The following is a 6,000-nucleotide window of genomic DNA, read 5'->3' on the forward strand; positions in this document are numbered from 1 at the left end:
TTTCAAATGATATTTGACATTATCCAGCCATCTCTCTCATATTGGGCATATCCATGAGAACTTCTCACATCTTGCACACATTTAGAAATAGGACATTCTATGGTTTCCCTGACCCATATGGATTTTATCCTTTGAGATGACTGACCAAGATAACTAATATGATCTTTTCTAAAAGAAACATATGGACATTTTTACATATAATTTATGGTCTCTACCTATTATTTCCCTAACTATAACCTACAATTATCTATCTAAGCAAATTTTGAGAGTGGAGTAGTTTACATGGGTGGTGGTCTTATCTGGTTTGAGGATGCACAACAACTCCCATTATGCCACTACTACTTGGGCTTGCATTATTGCACATAGGCAATTTCTCCTCACTATCTCCATCTAGCCACCTAGTGTCGCCTTTCAATGTTCCGCCTTGGTTCAGCCTATGTCCATTGGGCTTGGGCTTCCACGCATATGGATTCTAAGGGCTTGTGGATTGTGGATTGTGTGTTGTGTCTCTATCTATGTGGTGTGCACCTTTTGTGTGTTCCATGTATTGAGAGAGGAAGTGAGGGAGTGAGAGTAGCACCAACCTTATGGTGCTATGACAAAAGCTTGCTTGGACCAACAAAGGGGGAATCAAAAGGTTCCGGTCTAGTACATAAGAGAATTAATGCTCAAGGTAGATCTATATTGGTCTTAGTTTTGGTATTTAGTTACATTTGCTTCTAGTTGCAATTGTGGTTTTGTTTTGACTTGCAAGTTACAATTTGTTTTCAATGGCATCACTTACGCTTACACTTGTAGAAGTCGTTCAGGTGTGATTGCAATTTGGGATTGCGAGTTATGTTTGTTTCATTTATGGTTACAATTTCTCGGTTTATTATTCGGTTCCACTTGCAATTTGTAGTTTGGTTCAGTAGGTAAGTTGCAGGTTGTGTTTTAGTTAGAGGTTTGGTTTTAATTGCAGTTGTGGTTTGGTTTGGTTATGATCACTTTGGTTTGGTTCAGTTGTGATCACTTTCAATTGCAAGTTATGGGTTAGTTTCACTTGCAATTTGTGATTTGGTTCCACTTATGTTTATGATCTGGTTTCAAACAAAGTTACAATTCAAAGATTTAGTTTGCAATTGCGAGTTATAGTTTGGTTCAATAGGATGTGATATGACCCAACATTTGAGGTGGTGGGCAAACACAAACCTCTGGTCTGTGCACACACACCTATGGTCTATGTGCAACTTCTAGACCCATCTGAGGCCCATCTAAGGTGGTGGGAAGCCATTTGGGCTTGGGCCTTGTAACACTTGAGGATAAGCTGGTATCTCGAGAAGATCTCCTTCTACCCCATAAGAGTATATCCAACCAGCTGCCCATTGCCTATTTCTATCCATATATATACAAGGCTTGTGGTTGTGGTTGGCTTTTGATGCATCATTGGCACACAACCACACATAATGTGAATATATCCTAGGCTAGAGGTGGAGATTTTGGATGTCTAGAAAAGAGTTATCCACAATACTTGGTGAGGTTGTCTTTATTTAAAAAAAATGTAGGGGCGGTCTTGCCCCCTAAAGGAATTAACAACTCTACCCCTTAAAATTTACATTGTAGGTCTTGGTAAATGTGGTAAACATTATCATCATCTCTGACATAGTGGTTTAGAATTTGGGTTGATGGCAAGGGCTTTGGCCCTCTAGTGGTTTAGTGTACATGGTATTCTTATCCTCCTCCATGTTACTCACATGAGTTGGTTCATGGGGGTGGTCCTTGGGATATGTGGTTGCAGTAGTAGCACTGAGGGATGGTATGGGAACTCTCAAAATTCCTCTTCCACCCCCCTTTTGTCTCCCAAACCACCCCCACCACTTGCCTCTATAGGGGGTATCCTGAATGGACTAACCAAGCCCTCAGCTTTGTATCATGATTGCAACACATGACCCCACATACAATAGCCTCACCTTTGGGATTGTTAGAAGAAGGTGAAGTCAGAGCACACCCCATTGGTGGGTGGAGGAGCAAGAACAAATGTTACCCCCACCACTTACCTCTTTAGGGGACATCCTTAACGGACTAACCAAGCCCTCAACTTTGCAACACAATTGCAATCCATGACCCCACATGAAATAGCCTTGTCTTTGGGAGTGCTAGAAGAAGGTGAAATCACAATACCCCCCATTGGTGGGCGGAGAGCAAGAACAAATGTTCCCCTCTAACTTCCCATTCAATTGGCAAGATCCCCTCGATGGCATTGACATTGACCAAACCATTACGATCCTAGAATTGTTAGATACCCGTAACATCGCTTACGGGCATTACCACAGGAGGGGACGGCCTCTGGCTCACCACCCAGCCATAGAGGAAGAATGAGGATTCCCCCTCATCCCCCAGGCTATATAGTGTGTGGCCTGCCGTCCACACTAGCCTGGCCGCCCATGACTCCGCATGGGCGTCCTCTCCCACTGAACCCCGGACATGGCCATCCAGTCTGCCGTCGGTCACAGGCATTACAGCCTACGTGACATTACCCCCCCTTAAGAAGAGTTTTCGTCCTCGAAAACAAACTGGGGAAACCTTTTGGAAATTGCACTACGGCGTTCCCAGGTAGCTACCTCCTCATCCCTATCTGTCCATTTAACAAGTACCTCCTGGTACACTTTATGTCGGCGGGTTTGTCTATCACGATACTGTAGAATCTTTTGAGGTTCATGTGGTATCTTTGGTGGCTCTATCAAGTCCACCAAAATCTCTGGAGAAACTGCGTTCTCTAACCCGTGAACTGATTTCTTCAGTTTACTGACATGGAAGACAGGATGGACTTGAGAACTCTTCGGTAACACAAGTTTATATGCTACGTCCCCAATCTTCTTAAGGATTTTAAAAGGACCACAATATCTCGGAGAAAGTTTATTACACTTTCCTGTTTTCATGGTTTCTGACTGCGCAGGAACCTTGAGGAATACAAAGTCACCTTCTGCAAAGGTCACCTTTCTACGTCCTTTATCCGCATAAGTTTTAGCGCGATCCTGAGCGATACGAATGCTCTCACTTGCGGCTCTAAGGATATCATTCATATCTTCAAGGAAGTCCTTGACAGATTGAATCTTCTCCTTTTCTAGGCCTATAGCCATCGGAGATCTCGGCTAGAATCCATACATTAACATGAATGGTGTAAATCCAGTCGCTGAGTGTTTGGAGCTGTTATAGGCAAACTCCAATAAGGACAAGTACTCTTCCCAATTAGATTGCTTCTTACTAACATAAGAACGCAACATATCCTCTAGAATTTGGTTAACTCTTTCAGTTTGACCATCAGACTCCGGATGATCTGCCGTACTCATACTCAGAGTAGTATCCAACTTTTTGAAGACTTCCCTCCAAAAATGACTATTGAACTTTCTATCTCTATCCGATACTATATCTGCGGGCAGGCCATATAGCTTGTAGAGATGTTCAATAAAGAGTTTTGCCAACTCTGGCGTTTTAACAGTTTTCTTCGTGGCAATAAACTTTGCCATTTTAGTTAACCTGTCCACTACCACCCACACCGAGTCATTCCCTCGACTCGTCTTGGGTAAACCGGTAATGAAATCCATGCAAATGCTTTCCCATTTCCCTTGAGGAATCTCCAGCGGATGGAGTAGTCCTCCAACCTTAAGACGTTCATGTTTATTGACCTGGCACTTACTGCATTTCAGCACATAAGTCTGGACGTCCTTAAACAAACTAGGCCAATAAAACTATCTTTTTACTAGTGCATAGGTCTTCTGAATCCCAGGATGACCCGCACTTGGACTATCATGACTTTCTTTAAGAATTTAGGCCTGAAAGTCACCAATAGTTGGTACACATATTCTACCCTTGTAGAGTAAGTACCCGTCGTCAATGGAGTAATTAGCATATTTCTCCCCCCGACGAAGTTTATCACTCCCCTTTGAAGCCGTGGCAGTCAGGTGATGAAGGGCCTACGTCAGAGCTCTCCGGCTCCAAACTATACCCAGAAGACACGGCTAGTCTCTCCGGACTAACTCTCGCTTCCCTTCCCGTTGCACCTTCGGCCAGTCTCTCCGGACTAGCAATCCGTGACAACGAGGGAGGTGGTTGCATCTGTGAAGAAGTGCGTACGCGTACAGCGATCCAAGAGGAGCTAGGCCTAGCTACATATCATATCCTACGTCATTTGCCAACATACTCAGACCAACGCCAACTCTTATCAGCCAGGCTATCCCAGAAGTGCCTCCACCAGCTATGCCTGCTCACCTAGGTGATCTCGCAGCGTTTGCTCAGACGATCGGACGATCCATTGCGGAAAACATGCGGGGCATGCCTGAGAGAGAACCTAGAAGCAAGGCAGTACAAGTGGCTAAGCTCACTCAAAACTTCAGTGGTAACGAGGATGTTAGGAAGCACATTGAAGTCTTTAAACACGTGTGTGATTCCTTGGAAGAGCACAATGAGCTGCATAAGTGTAAAGCCTTAGGCTTAACCTTGAGTGGGAAGGCCGGAGATTGGTATCGAACCTTAAGGGTTGAAGAGCGCACTCACTACCCCACTCTCAAGAGATTGTTCTTGAAAGAATATATACGTGAGGGTGTGCTTTGGGGAGTAGCATCTCAACTCTAAAAAGCTGAACGTGAGGAAGGGGAGTCAGTGAGAGACTTTATAAGTCGATTGAAGCATCTAAATTCTCGCTGCACTCCCGATGAACGCTTCAATAACAACCAACTCCTCGATAGATTCATCCGAGGATTGCGCCACGAGGACATTTACAATGGCCTAGTCATTAGAGGTCTTACAACGTGGGAAGCAGTCACTACCAACGCAATCCAGTTAGAAGACAACTTGATGATTGCAGGTAAAAAGGTGTCTTCGGAAACAAAATCCGTTAGTTCGCAAGTGTCTGGGCACGGGCCAATGACAGTAAAACCTATTGCCAAGGAGCCCAAGATATCTGAAATGTCTGTGACCGACCTTACTAAGGCTCTCCAAGAATACTTTAGGGGTAATCGAGCTCCTCAGAATAGCCATATGTACCCAAGGAGAGAGCAACAATGGTGTTCGGTGTGCTTAGGACCACATAGCACGAGTGAATGTCCCACATTCAGAGTCAAATTCAATGGGAATTGCAATGCATGTGGTAAATACGGCCATCAATCTAAGGATTGCCTAGTACTTAAGCGAATGTTGGCAAATCAGGCACCACTAGCCTGGTCAAACACACCTCAAGTACCCGCACTGATGCCTGCACAACTTGTCGAGCAACCGTCACAGCACATAGTTCCAAGGAATCCGAATGTAGTCCAGTCTGTGCCGTTACCACCGCCAGTGCTAGGACCACAACCTCCACATCCAAGGATTACCCCTATAAACCAGATGGGTTGTGAGTCACATAGTGCATGTGGGGATTATGAAGAGGAGATAGACCCCACTGCTCCATACGGGATTGATACGTTTGAAATGATTCCCCAGTACTACATGGAGGATCATTTCGGGCAAGTTAAGCCTGTATATCAAGCGGCTGCTCTCGCCACAAGAGGGCAAAACCTTAATACCTTGGCGAGGAGACCACCTCTTCAATGCTATGAGTGTGGTGGACCGCATCGTGTAGCGGAGTGCCCTAATAGGCTATAGAAGATCGCTACTCAAATGCAACCAAATCAAGGGAGCACATCGGGAATGCCGGTACTTACATGTAATCGTTGTGGCATAGATCATTTGATCGCTCAATGTCCACATAATCCTAATGCACCCAAGATTACGCCATTGAATTTGGTTGTCACCAACCAAGCACGAAGAACCACACCCGTTGTACCCGCGAATGTAGTTACACGGTCAATGCTTCAAAATCAAAACTACATTCTTGAAGAGAGGGATACTGCATCAATCGCTCAGGCAAAGAAAAAGAAAACACGGCGAAAGAGATCGCTTAATGCCACGAGCTCCAAGCCCAGTTCAAAGACCAACATAGGGACAGGAGACGACCCCGTGTATATGAATGATCCTGAAGATGAT

This window comes from Cibotium barometz, chromosome 12, assembly GCF_041138505.1.
Source record: "Cibotium barometz isolate CiBa-2024 chromosome 12, ASM4113850v1, whole genome shotgun sequence".
NCBI classification, from domain to species: domain Eukaryota; kingdom Viridiplantae; phylum Streptophyta; class Polypodiopsida; order Cyatheales; family Cibotiaceae; genus Cibotium; species Cibotium barometz.